Source organism: Schistocerca cancellata, chromosome 7 (assembly GCF_023864275.1).
Source record: "Schistocerca cancellata isolate TAMUIC-IGC-003103 chromosome 7, iqSchCanc2.1, whole genome shotgun sequence".
NCBI lineage: Eukaryota > Metazoa > Arthropoda > Insecta > Orthoptera > Acrididae > Schistocerca > Schistocerca cancellata.
In genome coordinates, this window is record NC_064632.1 from 151,232,960 (window position 1) to 151,248,695 (window position 15,736).

Genomic DNA, 15,736 nt, shown 5'->3' on the forward strand with positions numbered 1-15,736 from the left:
ATTTCGACCGTAAGTCCTTTTCAAGCGCCTTGATATCACCTTCTTTTGCAGACACTTCTTATTCTACCACACACACTCATTCAACTTCAGCACCTTTATTCAGATAAGTTCGTATTTAATTACATTATCGCATGCTGTACTTGTCGAAGTCATTAACATTTTTTTGAGAGGATCCAACGTCCAAATCTCTGTGTAATCTACCGACCGACTGACTCACTCATTGACTAACTCATCATCGCCATGTCCAAACCACTAAGGATAGAAACTAGAAATCTGCAGAGGGCTTTGATCTTGTACTGTAGGCGTCATTTCAGAAGAGACTTTTCGACAATCCATCCCTAAGGGAATGAAATGGGGATGAACGGCTTTGTGAAAATATGTCGCTATTAAGGCTAGGACTATGAAAATTTGTATTTGGTTTCTTCGTCAGAAATGCTTATTTCGATATTTTTGGGAAGATTTCTGAAAATAAATCATTATTAAAGAACAACAAAGGTCTTTTTAAAGTTACATCAACGAAGACTGGTATTTGACTTCTCGGTTACAAATAAAAAAAGTACGTAATTTCAGAGTTTTTGGAAATTCAACCCCTAAGAGGGTAAAATAAAGGATGAAAATTTTTGTGGAAATATTTTATTTTTGAAGCTAAATCTACGAAATTTGTATTTGGCTTCTCTTTTAGAAATGAAAAAACACACATTTCATTGTTTTTGGAAATTCAACCCTAAGGTAGTGAAATAGGGGGTGAAATATCTTATGAAAACATTGTGAAAGCATTTTTGAAGCTAAATCTTCGTGGCGGGTAAAAATCGTAGAGGGAGACCAAGAGATGAATACACTAAGCAGATTCAGAAGGATGTAGGCTGCAGTAGGTACTGGGACATGAAGAAGCTTGCACAGTATAGAGTAGCGTGGAGAGGTGCATCAAACCAGTCTCAGGACTGAAGACCGCAACAACAACAACAAAAAATCTTCGAAAATTGGTATTTGGCTTCTTGGTTGGAAATTAAAAGTAAAAGTTCACTGATTTTGAAAATTCAGCCTCTAACGGTGTGGAAACGGTGAATTAAATTTTTTAAGAGAATACTTCACTATATTTGAAAAGATTTATACCTAAATCTAAGACAAATTGAAACTCACTCTTCGGTTAGATATAAAGAAATATGTGTTAGGGCATGAAAGTCTCTATGAAAAGTCACCACAAGTATACAAAAGTCATTATAACCAACACTTGGGACTCGCTTTGGGGACAGAAGTACATTTGGAAAAGACAATGCGTCTATAGCGTTAATTGGTGTGGAAGGTTTAGATGATGTTACAATTTATGAGCAACTTAAAAATTCGATTAAAGGGAAACAAAAAAAAATTGTGCAGACCATACAGTCTACGCGAACGAAGCAGCAGGCACGTAGCTACTACTTTATACAAGAAGACATTGCCCAGTGTAGGCTCTAATGTGAACGTTCTTTATTTAAATCGTGTGATCAGCTAATTTCAACCATAATTCGTTTTGAAGACACTTATATCACCTACCTTTGCTCACACTTTTTATTGAACCATATTCATTCATTCACCTACAGCAATTTTATCCACATACGTAGGTATTTAATTACCGTTCCGGCGTAAAGTCAAGCGTCGGCACGCCAGCCTGGAACGAGAGAGCAGAGAGGGCTGTGAAGAAGACGTCACCCAATAGCACGCTGATCAACGCCTTTCTAGGACGACAACGCAACAGCAGCAGCCTCTAGGCGAAGAGAACATAAGCGCCACTCCCGACTGGTCAGGGCAACTTGGACAGCAGCATCAAAAACAGGCACTTTAAGACCAGAGTCTTAGGAATTGTATATACTAAAGAGACTTTGTAAGTAGGCTGTTTAGATTTTTATATGGGTAATGCCACGTAGCGCTCTGTATGAAAATCACTGGCTGTGCTGTGTGCAGTCTGTGGCTAGTTTGCATTGTTGCCTGCCATTGTTGTCATGAACTGCTATAGCTGGATGTGAACAGCAGATTGCGTTGCGCAGTTGGAGGTGAGCCGCCAGCAGTGGTGGATGTGGGGAGAGAGATGGCGGAGTTTTGAAAAATGTCATGAACTGCTGTATATATTATGAATCTTGAGGTAAATACATTGTTTGTTCTCTATTAGAATCTTTCATTTGCTAAGACTATCAGTAGTTAGTGCCTTCCGTAGTTTGTATCTTTTATTTAGCTGGCAGTAGTGGCACTCGCTGTATTGCAGTAGTTCGAGCAACGAAGATTTTTGTGAGGTAAGTGATTTGTGAAAGGTATAGTTTAATGTTTGTCAGGGCCATTCTTTTGCAGGGATTTTTAATAGTCAGATTGCGTTGCGCTAAAATTATTGTGTGCCAGGTTAAGCACAGTCATGTACAATTGTTCTAAGTGGACGTTTCATATGTACAATTATTCTAAGGGGACGTTTCATATGTCGACCCTTAGCCTAGGATACCTCACTGGAATCTTCTGATTTTTTCTTGTAGTTTGTGTATTTAGTGCAGCTTTTGTTTATTGCTAGCGCGTAATTGTAGAGAGAATCTCCTTTGTAGTTGCAGTCTTTCATTGTTGTACAGTAAAACAGTTGTGGCATGCATGTAGCTTTGCGCCAAGTATTTCGCTGCTGCAATTAACTAGATATTATTTTCAGTGCTATGTTAATGTGTTCTCTTATTTTTTGCTCTTCAAATTGTGTTTTTGTGTGTTATCGTGTGAAACATTGTCTCAATAATGGCGTGTGAAAAACGTAACACTCGGCTCCAAAGTAAAATGAGAAACGACAGTGAAGACGAAAGCAATGTGTTAGCGCCACTGTGTAATGAGTTAACTAATGTTCAAAGTAGTAATTTGGTAACTGTGCATAGGGAAATGGAGCGGGCGTCAAACAATGGCGTAGACAGTCAAACAGGTAGTGAACAGGGAAGCATTATCGATCGATCGGTCGGCAACAGCTCGCCTCAGGAATCCGAAATGATAGGACACAATTTTGCAAATACTGTAGATTCAGGTTTTGCGTCCTCACCGTTTTCTCAAATGAGTCAAGACACATTTTCTGCTTGTCAAAATGTGAATGTTGCTGGTGCAAATGCACTGCCGAAAAGCGTAGAGGAACAGATTCCAGACACTAATGCATTGTTATTACAATTAATGCAACAAATGGGACAAAATCTCCTAAAGTTAGACACAATGGAACAAAATCTTAAAAAGTTAGACACAGTGGAACAAAATCTTAAAAAGTTAGACACAATGGAACAAAATCAGAGACAAACACAGCAAAAGCTTCAAAAGTTAGACACCACACTTGAACAAACACGTGAAGATTTAACTACTGAGTTACATAACATTGAATCGAAATGTCAAAAAGTCTGTAATGACGTAAAAACACAAATTTGTGAGCATTTTCAGCCTATTTTTTCGCGGCATGAAAATGCATTACAGAATCACGAAGCAGCCATAAAAGAACTGCAAACTATTGTTCATGAAAATCATGAGACCTTGCAAGCTAAAATGGACTCAGTTGCATCTACCGATTCGGTTACGCAACTTGCAAAAACTCAGGAAAACTTAAAGGACACAGTAGAAAGACACATGGGGGAAATTAGTTCATTATCAGAGAAAGTAGCCGAACTTTCGGATCAGGTCACTAACTTATCTACAAAGGTAGATGATGATCTGAATGACACAAGACCCGTAGCCTTCACTGACACAGAAGAGTATGAACAAAATAAGAAAATTCAAACAAAATCAGAATCAAATTAATACGCAATACAAAAGAGAAATGCGGGAAGTACAAGATCAGCTGACACAGGTAATACAAGAATTACGTATTTCAGAGGACACTCGCGCCCCAATAAGGGAAGAGGGACATAGAAATACGGAACAGCCACAAAATAATAACACAGAGCATTTCGGTAATTATGAAAGGAATTGGCAAGGTGCACCGAATTTTGATATGGAACCGCCGACACGACGTAACAATGACCGATATGTGACTCGCCGACATGATGATTTTGACTATAAGCTGTTCATTACTACACGTAAATTCAAAACATTTAAGAATTCTGGCAACGACATTCATCCACAAGCATGGCTCCATCAATTCTCTCATTGTTTTCCTCCCAACTGGTCATTGGAGCACAGATTAGAATTTATGTGTGGCTACTTGGAGAAGGAACCAGCTGTAAGAATGCGATCGGTCATTCACGATTGCCACAGTGAAGGAGAATTTTACCATGCCTTCCTCTCAGCATATTGGTCTCAAGCCACACAAGACCGCGTAAAACATAGCATCATGATGATGAAACACTTTGAACAATCTGAATTTTCCAGTCTTGTCAAATATTTTGAAGACATGTTGCACAAGAATCAGTACCTGTCAAACCCATACAGCCCCTCAGAACTCATCCGCATTTGCTTAATCAAACTGCCTGAACATTTGAGACATATTATTTTAGCAGGACGTTGCAAAGACGACATTGAAGCTTTTCAGGGACTGTTACAAGAACTGGAAATTGACACAGACAGTCGCGGGATGCGAAAACAGGAAAACAATCATTACAGGTCACATCTGTCACAACTCCGTGACGACAGAAACAATAAATGGCCACGACAAACCTATTCTTACAACGTAAATCGTGACCAAAACAGACACCACCCATATGACAACCACTGGCAGAGTAATAGTTACAGGGAAAGATCACCTTTCCGCGGTAATGACTATCACAGAGACAATCAGAGAAACAGACCATATGGGAACCAAAATAACTATTATCAAGGGAGACAGAATAACTTTAGACGCAACGGTCCAGCGCGTAGTTACGATTCAAGGAGAAATTCTCCACCATGTGACCGACAAGAAAGAAACTATGGAAACTACCGACATGACGACAGACGATATGATCGTAACGACAGGCCTGAATTGCATCAGAACTGGCGAGATTTAAACAGAGCAGAGCACTCCCGTCACGATGAATTTGTAGAAGTTAGGTCTCCAAATCCCAATAACGACGCGCGCCAACAAAGAGACAATAGGCGATGACTCACACCACTGGCAGCCACAAGACGTACTTATGAAAATGATGACGCAGCTGCCGTAGCTAGTAATTACGTAAAAATGGAAGACATTAGGGACATCTTACTCCAGGAACACGATGTAACACGTAACACCATTGCATATCCTGTGATTCACATTACTGTAAATGACGTAAAATTTACGGCAGTACTTGACTCTGGCAGTCCCATTTCAGTAATTAGCGAAACAGCTTTTAGCAAATGCAACAAAGCGAACGATTGCCCCACACTTCCGTTACGTAAGATTAAATTACAAGGTGCAATCTTTGGAAAAAGTGTAGATGTACGCGAACAAACCAATTTAGAATTCTTTTGTCAAAGCCACAGCTTCTCCATGAACTTCCTTATTGTTCCATTATTGTCGACGGAAATTATACTGGGAGTAGACTTTTTGAATGAATATAAAGCAATCTTAAGTTTTCACGATGCTGAAATAAGTTTAGAGAAAGAAGGTAAGTCAATAGCTTTGAAATTTGAAGACTGGCTCTCAAACCATGATGAGGAAATTAATCGGCTTTATGTTCTGTTAGACAACAGTTCGGAATTTTCTACGGAAGTAGACACCAACAATCACTCTGCAAGTACTGAAAGGGATGATATCGACGGCATATTTGAAATTAATGAGTTAATTCAGAATAAAATTCAAACAATTGAAAATTGTAATGACACTGATAGGCAGGACCTTTTTGAGATTTTACAAGCACATTCCACAGTTTTTACTCACAAAACAGGAACAATCAAGGGATTTCAATACCAATTTCGTGTTCGTGAGCATACTAAATTTTGTGTTAGACCATACGTAATTCCGGCACATTATAGGGACCGTGTTAGAACAGAAATACAATCTATGCTTGACGAGGGCATTATTGAGCCTGCAGTAAGCTCATACAACAATCCATTACATGTTGTTGAGAAGAAAAATGGATCGATCAGGCTTGTTTTAGATTCGAGACAAATCAATACTATCATTATTCCTGAAACAGACAGGCCGCAGACGATGGAAGAACTTCTTCAAAATTTTAATGGTGTAAAACTGTTATCTTCCATTGATCTCAGATCCAGCTTTTATCAGATCGAACTTCATCCAGAATGTAGAAAATACACAGCTTTCCTTTGTTTCGGCGTTTGTTATCAGTTTCGGAAACTTCCTTTTGGTTTGAACATTTCTTCGGCAGCATTCATTCGTGGGTTAAATTCCATATTACCTGAGTTCTTAAAACGTCACATCACTTTATATGTGGACGATATTCTAATAGCAGAAGCTTCATGGGAACAACATAACCGCATCCTCAACAGTTTGTTACGTATTTTTGCAGAATCTGGAATTACAGTTAACTTGGAAAAGTCTGAATTCGGTAGGTCAAAGGTGAAGTTTTTGGGACATATTATTTCTTCTGAAGGCATTCAGCCGGATCCAAAAAAGTTAGAAGCAATTAGAGCCATTCCAGTTCCATCCACAAAAAAACAAGTCCGCAGTTTTCTAGGTCTCGTAAATTTTTACCGTCGTTTTCTGAATATGCAAATTCTAGTTACACCAAAACTTTGTTCTCTCACTGGAAAAAATACTATTTGGAACTGGGACGAACAAGCACAGTTGGAATTCAATTCTTTGAAAGAAGCGTTACTTCACGCGCCAATACTATCTCATCCAGATCTGTCACAAGATTTCTGCCTTAGCACTGATTCTTCCAAAGTTGGTCTTGGTGCCCATTTATTTCAAGAAGCCATAGAAGATGACATTACTGTTCAGAAAACCATTGCTTTTGCTAGCCGAGTGCTAACAAAATCTGAAAAAAATTATTCCGTTACTGAATTAGAAGCTTTAGCTATCGTTTGGGCATTTAACAAATTCCGTTTCTTTCTTTCTGGTAAGCACGTAAAAGTATATAGTGATCATCGTGCATTACAATTTCTTATGTCTTCAAAATTAAATCATGATAGGTTAAAACGTTGGGCATTGTTTCTGCAAGAATTCCGCTTCACAGTAGTCTACATTCCCGGCAAGGAGAACATTGTTGCGGACGCGCTGTCACGCGCACCGGCTGGGCTTGAGAAAAGTAACACAGAAGGCAACCTCGAGAAAAATTTCAGTTTTCTTTACATTCAGAAAGTCGCCTTTGAAAACTTCATCACCACATCTTTAAAGGACATTGCTCATGAACAAGATAAAGATCCGATTTGGAAAGATATCAAAAGTAAATGGCATGAAAAGACACACACTCAGATTCGGCATTATTACCTGGTTAGAAACAACATACTCTTCAAACGCTGCACTGTTGATGACAAGCTATGGGTACTTTGCATTCCAGACGATTTTGTTAATAAGCTCATTTGGTACATTCATTTCAGCTACGCACATTTTGGCCCACGAAAATGTTATCATATTCTTCGAACGACTTGTTATTTTAACAATATGGAAAAGCGAATTCGAAGAGTCTTGTCTATTTGTAAACTTTGTCAAAAGGCGAAACCATCTACTATCTCACATCGTGCTCCGTTGTTTCCTATTATTCCTTCTAAATTAAAAGAATTTGCTGCTGTTGATCTCTTGGGACCCCTTGTCAGAACATCGAATGGATTTTCGTACGTTCTAGTCGCTGTTGAACTTACTTCAAAATTTGTTTCTTTCACTCCGTTACGTAAAGCCACTGGACGGTCTGTATCCAACGCCTTTGTTAAAAATTTTTTACGTGAAGTTGGACACGTTAGTAAAGTCATTTCAGATAACGGACCGCAATTCAGATCTGCTGTTTGGTCACGCATGCTTCGGAATCATAAAATCAAACCTGTTTTTATTTCATTGTATTCACCACATTGTAACCCGTCTGAACGGATTATGAAAGAAATCAATAAGCTTTGCAGACTTTATTGTCACAGAAAGCATCAGCATTGGGACAGATATTTACACTTATTTCAAAATGTGCTGAATGAAATGCCTCATGATTCCACTGCTTTACCACCTACTCTTGTACTGAAGAATGAAGAACCTCCGAACAGAATCAGAGAGCTTGTACCTTTCCCGAATACACGTAAACTTCGACACAAAGACATAATTGATTTGGCTCTAAAAAATATAAAATCTGCAGCAGACAAAAGGAGAAAACTACACGGTAAAGCAAATGCAAAGAAATTATATATTGGTCAGAAAGTTCTCATTAAAGCTCATTCATTGTCACATAAGAAGAAACACTTGAGTCACAAATTCTTTCTAGTTTACAATGGACCTTACAGAATCCGACATATACCACATGATAATTGCGTTGAAGTTGAAACTCTGCGTACTAGGAAGAGTAAAGGTTTACACCACATTTCTCATGTAAAACCATTTATTGACAGATAATCTGCTTTTTAACTTAGTCTTTGCAATTTTCACTTCACGCTACTTGTACAATTTGTCACACTGAGAAACTGTTAACATGCAACATTTTGGTTTGCTTACGAGTGGATTCTGGATTTGAGGTGCTTTATGTGAAATGCCAGATGACACAGTGGTTAGTTTATGTGACAGCTACACGATTATATCATGATGTTACTAATGAGTGACAATTTACAATGTTGCTTTTGCGGTGTATCTGTTTTATATCTGCACAGTTTTTTCTGAATTCTTCTATAAAGTGAGACATGTTTTAGTGGTGACTTTTGTGCTATTGCTACAAGGAGACAGCCTTTTCCGTAGGACAGCAATACGTTACAGCACAGTACTTTCCTCATCACGGCAATAAGCGTAATAACTAAGTTATCTATACGCAAAGCATTTCACTTTGTTTATCATGAGGTAAGTACATTGACTTCTGCAGAACTTAGCTTTCGGAGGACAATGACTACGACACTTCCCAGAGATTATCTTACAGCAAGACGCACATTTAGCGCTACAGGACACGTATTTAAGTGATTAATTTTGTACTTAAAACATTTATTTTTAAAGATTTTTGAATTACAAAGAAAGTTTTTCGCAATACATTTCATTCCATTGCTGTAATCTGTAACACCTGAGGGTATAATTACAATAATCCTCAGGGGGGTACACGCCTACTTTGTGTACCATGTGTTTGGCGAGCACAAGGAGCCCTAGCTAATATGGTATTTGCTTATACAACTTTACACATCGGTACCATATTTCTCTAATACATAAATTACACAGCTATCTCATCATTCAACTGAGAGACAAACATTTTTTTTCTACATCAGTGACAGATGTTTAGTAATTACATCGTTGTATAACTTCACACTTACGAAATTGTATTTTGTCTGTACTTTGTGAACTGTTCATATTTTTTCGGACCCAATGTGATATTATGAGAGCTTTGAATGATATATTTGGTATGGGATCACAATTTTTAAAGTACGTTTGAGGCAGATGACACTTTTGACATGAGCAGAGAATTTTTTTAGGTTTTGAAATTATTGGAGGAAGCTACGACGATTTTGAGAGTTGACTGAGGTGTTATGATGTTATTATTACGATGACTATGTGTATTATGCTGTTGCGGTATGTTTATGATCAATAAGCTGATGCTATATGAGTTATTTGAGTATGCTATGTATCTGTTATGATGAAATATTGAAGAAGTGTCGACGAATAAGGTAAGGAATAATGAGTAGTGGTTAGGGACTCTGGTTTGTGAAAAAGGATGTTTGAAACCAAGAATCGTACTTTAAGAGTTATGAAATGTGTGTAAATGCGTGAATGTATCACAATGAAGACGAAAATTTTTGGAAACTGTCATATCAATAGCATTTTGTTTCTACACATTTGCAACGCAAATTCTTGACCTGTGAAATTTTGTATATGAGACTGTCACTGTAGCGAAAACTGCTGTCGTAAATGTTTCCGTAAGAAAGTTAAGTGACCACCTGCACATAATGTGACGTGGGCACCCAGGTGTGTCAGACACCTGGAGAACAAGCCTTTTCAGACGCTCAGGTAGAAAAGAAAGCCATTAGGGTGTGCCAGAGGCACAGGTGGAAGAGAAGGACAAAGAGAGGCCTATACTCCTGTTAATGACATTCCTTTGTAGAGGGCATCGCTAATGCGACACGCTCGTTACTTGAAAACATATGATTTTTGTAATGCGTTGTGGGCACACAGCTGTGTCAAACACCTGGAGAATAAGCCATTAGGATGTGCCTTTCATCGCTAATGCGACACCCTCGTTACTTAAAAACATATGATAACTCGCACTTTGTGCTAATTATTGTAATGCTTATGAATTGATGGGAAATATTCGTACATCTGCACACCTGATTATGACACGTGTCTTTTTACGAGAGTTGAGAGCAATTAACTTATGGAACGATATGCCACATGACTATTGAATGATATTTTTATGCTTTGCTTTTCGTAGTTGCTTATTTCATTTGATATCTGGTTTCCAGCTGTGTTACAGCATTGCTTTGATAAAATAAAATGCATTTGCTAATGTGAACTCTTTCTGTCAACAGATCTATTAAATAATTATTTTATGATCCACATTCTTTAAAAAGGAGCACTTGGAAAGGAAAGAACAATAAGAAGGAACTAGTAAAAGTAACACGTAATATTCTTTTCAAGTACATGGTAATATTTTTTTTACAATATGTTGTTATGGTGCACCACTTTAATTACATAGACATTAAGATGTGAATATGCATTTCCCTTGTCTGCATTGTTGTTTTTACTGTAATATTTTTTCTGCTTGAGCTATGTCATGTTTAGGTATAAGTTGCTGCTGTTTGCCAGGCATAGTGTTACTGAATTGGACTTTGTGTTACTCTTCTAAGCTAGTTTTTCTTGTTTCCTGCACAGTGCCTTATATTAGTTGTAATATTGCACTTGCTTTGCTAATTTATGCTGCTAGCTTTGCCAATTTGCATTTTTTGTCATTTCTGTTTGTGTTGATTTGTTGTCATGCTGCATTGCCTCGTCCCTTGGTATATATATCTGAGATCAGTAGATTTAAGTTAGCTTAAGAGGGGGTAGACTATATAAGAAACTGACTATGGAGAATAGGTAAAGAATGCATTGCGAAGAAAGATTTGGGCCCAAATGAGTATGGTACAATCAGAAATAATTATTTTGAAAGAAATATGAATAGAATACAGGAACGAGGTATAGGTAGGATTTTCTTGGAAATAAATGATGAGGTAAGCAATGTGTGAACATATAAATACAGAAAGCATGCTTAGATAGAATTTTTTGGTGGAAACAAAGGATGAAATAAGATGAAAGATGTACGGAATGAAGTTGTGGGGTGGACTGCAGTACCAAATGCTACACTGAAAACAAACCCTGTCCTTTCCTTTTGTGTTATCCCACTATGTGTTTGTGTACCCTTGTGTATTAGTGTTTTCCTGTCTTTATGTGTTTAGCTGATGAGAGCTATGTTGTAGCCTTTTTCTAATAATATGTTATTTACTTTGTAAAGATGCTTAGACATTATTTATTCTGTTTTGTTTTAATGCTCATGTGTGAAGTTGACGTTTCAAAAGTTATTCTGATCTTTTATGTATGTACTCATGTCATCATTCCTGTAACACTGATGTATATGTTTATTTCTATTCTTTTGTAAAGCCCCTATTACTACAAATATTATCTGTATTGTTATGTCTTTAATGTTGTATTTTGTATCTTTGTAATTGTATTCTTATGTTATATAATTGTAATTGACGCCAGTTAATCAAATTAAGTAACTTGAAAGCATTCATTTCACTGCAAACATTTCTGTTGGTCATAGTATATGGACAATATGTGAGAAGTAGGGACTGATAGTGTTTGCACGTGTGTTACTAATTCGGCAAGGGACTGGATAACAGCATTGCTGGTTCTAAGGACAGTTCCACAAACTTTGTGAGTGCACAAGTGGGGGTATATGGACTTGCTATCTTCTCTGCAAGACTTTTCGATGGTGATTGTGCACCTGCACAGTCGCAACAGATGGCTGCTGGCCATCTCTACAAGGACTACAGTGGGTCTGCATCTCTGATGACCCACCAATACCATTATTTCTACAAGGACTGCAGTGGGTCTGCATCTCTGGTGGCCCACCAATACTCTCTACCAGGACTGCAGTGGGTCTGCTCTGTGATGACCTACCTATCAATATTCGTCAGAACTTCGAATGACTCAGCTGTGGGTTTGCTCCATTGTGGCCCATTACCTGTCAGCATGTCAAGAGTCAGCACTGTCTTTCCGTTGGAAGGACACCACTACTTCTTCAAGACTGCATGGAAATCCACTACTTCTGTGTGCAATTTTTTAACTAATGAGACTTTGTGAAAAAAAAAACTGTAATTACTATTATGATGAATGATCAGGACTGTCTCTATGGACTGTGAGAAAGTTTTAGCTTCTGACCAACATTGTATCAATAATTGTGTGCATTTGATTTCGATGTTCTTGTAATTGTAAAAAAAAAAAAAAAATTTAACAAATATGTATTGGCCACTGCCCAAAAATATTATGTAAAATTTTTTGTGGGGAGCATGGGGGCTATGTAAGTAGGCTGTTTAGATTTTTATATGGGTAATGCCACGTAGCGCTCTGTATGAAAATCACTGGCTGTGCTGTGTGCAGTCTGTGGCTAGTTTGCATTGTTGCCTGCCATTGTTGTCATGAACTGCTATAGCTGGATGTGAACAGCAGATTGCGTTGCGCAGTTGGAGGTGAGCCGCCAGCAGTGGTGGATGTGGGGAGAGAGATGGCGGAGTTTTGAAAAATGTCATGAACTGCTGTATATATTATGAATCTTGAGGTAAATACATTGTTTGTTCTCTATTAGAATCTTTCATTTGCTAAGACTATCAGTAGTTAGTGCCTTCCGTAGTTTGTATCTTTTATTTAGCTGGCAGTAGTGGCACTCGCTGTATTGCAGTAGTTCGAGCAACGAAGATTTTTGTGAGGTAAGTGATTTGTGAAAGGTATAGTTTAATGTTTGTCAGGGCCATTCTTTTGCAGGGATTTTTAATAGTCAGATTGCGTTGCGCTAAAATTATTGTGTGCCAGGTTAAGCACAGTCATGTACAATTGTTCTAAGTGGACGTTTCATATGTACAATTATTCTAAGGGGACGTTTCAACTTCTTATTTGAAGGTCGCACTTTGCTTACGACACTTGCGTGTTATTATCAAAGTTGACTGTTCTCACTGTTCATTTAGTAATAAAACTCATTAATGTGATTTGGTTGAATAATTGTCTAGGGATCTGAGGAAGCAGGTTTCTTAAACACTCCATATTCGACGAGTAGGCAGGATTCAACAAATACAATAATCCATACTGTCCTAGGCAAAGTCATTAAAATTTAGTGTCCATGAGGACCCACAAGCTCTAAACACTCGTAAAAGAAATCGTAGTCCGTTGTAGACTGTAATGTAAACATTCCTTTTTTAAATCGTCTGATTAGCTAATTTCGGCCATAATAAATTTTTATTCACCTTGTCTCACCTACTATAACAGACATTTCATATTGAACCATATTTATTCATAGAACTTCAGCAACTTTATCTAAATACATTTGTGTTTCATTACAATATCCCATGCCCTACAAGGCAAAGCCATTAAAATTTTATTTCTGTTAGAATCTATCTGTTAGGTTGATTAATGAAAGCGTTTACATTGCAGCCTACAACAGACCATGTTTTATTTTATAAAGTGTGTAGAGACTGTTGATCCTCACAGAAACAAAATTTTTATGACTTGGTGTAGTACAGCACGGGATAATATTATTAAAGCAACGTATTTGGATAAAGTTAAATGAATGTACACAGTTCAACAAGGAATATCAGCAAAAGCTGCTTAAAAAGTCTTTGGTCGAAATTAGCTGATCGCACGATTTACATAAAAAAACGTTTACGTTACTACTTACAACAGACCATTTTTTTTCTTTCAGAAAGTATTTATAGGCTGTAGTTTTGCCTAGCACAGTACATGATAATGTAATTAAATATCAACGCATGTGGAAAAGACGCTAACGTTGTTGCATGCAGTTATATAAGATGATACATAGGATGTGAATGACTTATGGTCTGAATTAGGTAACTGCATGATTTAAATGAAGAACGCTTACATTACCGTCTACAAAGGACCACGGTTTTTTATTTAAGAAGCTATTCTCAGGCGAAAGAAAAATTAATGACTTTGTCTAGTACGTCTTGGGATAATTTAATTAAACACCTAAGTGTTTCCATAAATATACTGAATTTGAATGAATGTATACGGTTCAATAAGAAATCTGTCAAGCGGTGCTTGAAAATAGCTTATGGTACAAATTAGTTAATCATGCGATCTAAATAAAGAATATTTACATTCCCCCTACAACGGACCATGTTTTCTTTTTTAGGTTTTTAGAGGCTGTGGGCCCTCACAGAAACAATATTTTACCGACAGGAAGTCATACTGCCAGTTCATAGAAATTCATTTCAGCCATTCTCCGATACCCGATAGAACACTGAGAAACGAACCGTATGCAGTGGACGTTTGAAGTCGGAAGCCTCACAAAACGCCATTGTTTACAGTGACACATAAATCTGTGCATCTTCAGTGAGCCAAAGAATACACAAACTGAATAGTAGGAGTGTAGTGTGATACGCCGAGTCACCAGCTTGCCTCTTATGAAGTGATCCTAGGCAACGGATGCCTCGACTGTCCAGTGATGCGTTTACCATCCAATATGTGTGTGTGTGTGTGTGTGTGTGTGCGTGTGCTGTAGTTTTTTGGGGATGTTTTTTTGAACTGTACAGGGGACCAACTCGTTCAGGTTACAGTGAACATGAAACAGAATGATTCTTTCGACTGTCTCGGTTATCAAGTGTTGGCCTTTCGTCCATTTCTAATGATGAGTATGCCGTGGACACAATGAGAAGAGCCGAGTTCATATGGCTGCTCGCAGACGTTCTGGTTTGACGAACAGTCAGGCACCGTTTCGCACGCCGAGTGGCCCAATAAATAACCCGATCTTAATCCAACAGTAGATGTCTGTCATTGTCAAAAGACGGCCCGTGTGGCCGAGCGGTTCTAGGCGCTTCAGTCTGGAGCCGCGCGACCGCTACGGTCGCAGGTTCAAATCCTGCCTCGGGCATGGATGTGTGTGATGTCCTTAGGTTAGTTAGGTTTAAGTAGTTCTAAGTTCTAGGGGACTGATGACCTAGGATGTTAAGTCCCATAGTGCTCAGAGCCATTTGAACCATTTCATTGTCAGAATTAATAGCATAAAATACGTGTGACAACTCAGAGTAGCGGTAGAAACGTAGCAGTTTGGTGGCTTTACGGGATGTAATTCAATGATGGCTTCATCCGAATAAGACATCCCCGAAGAAATTTGGCGATCTTTCTCATCGCCGAACTGAGGTCATCACCAAGGAGTGATATCTCTCGTAGCTGAATAACTTTTTGTACGGTCTGCTTAGAAAGACATAATTTTAAGATTTTTCTAATGTACTTTGATTTGACTATTTCAGTACTGTATTTGTAGCTTAACACATATTATTTTTTTGATAACTCTCATAAGCAAATAAATACCTGTGATCTTATCTCTGCATGTATATAAATATGCAGCTCCAAGTAACTGCGGTAACGGATCGAAGCCCCCTTTTATAATACAAGATTCACGTTACAAAAAATTTAAATTTGGATTGAATTTACAGGTAGCAACCAATGGATCTGGAAATAATGGAAACAAAA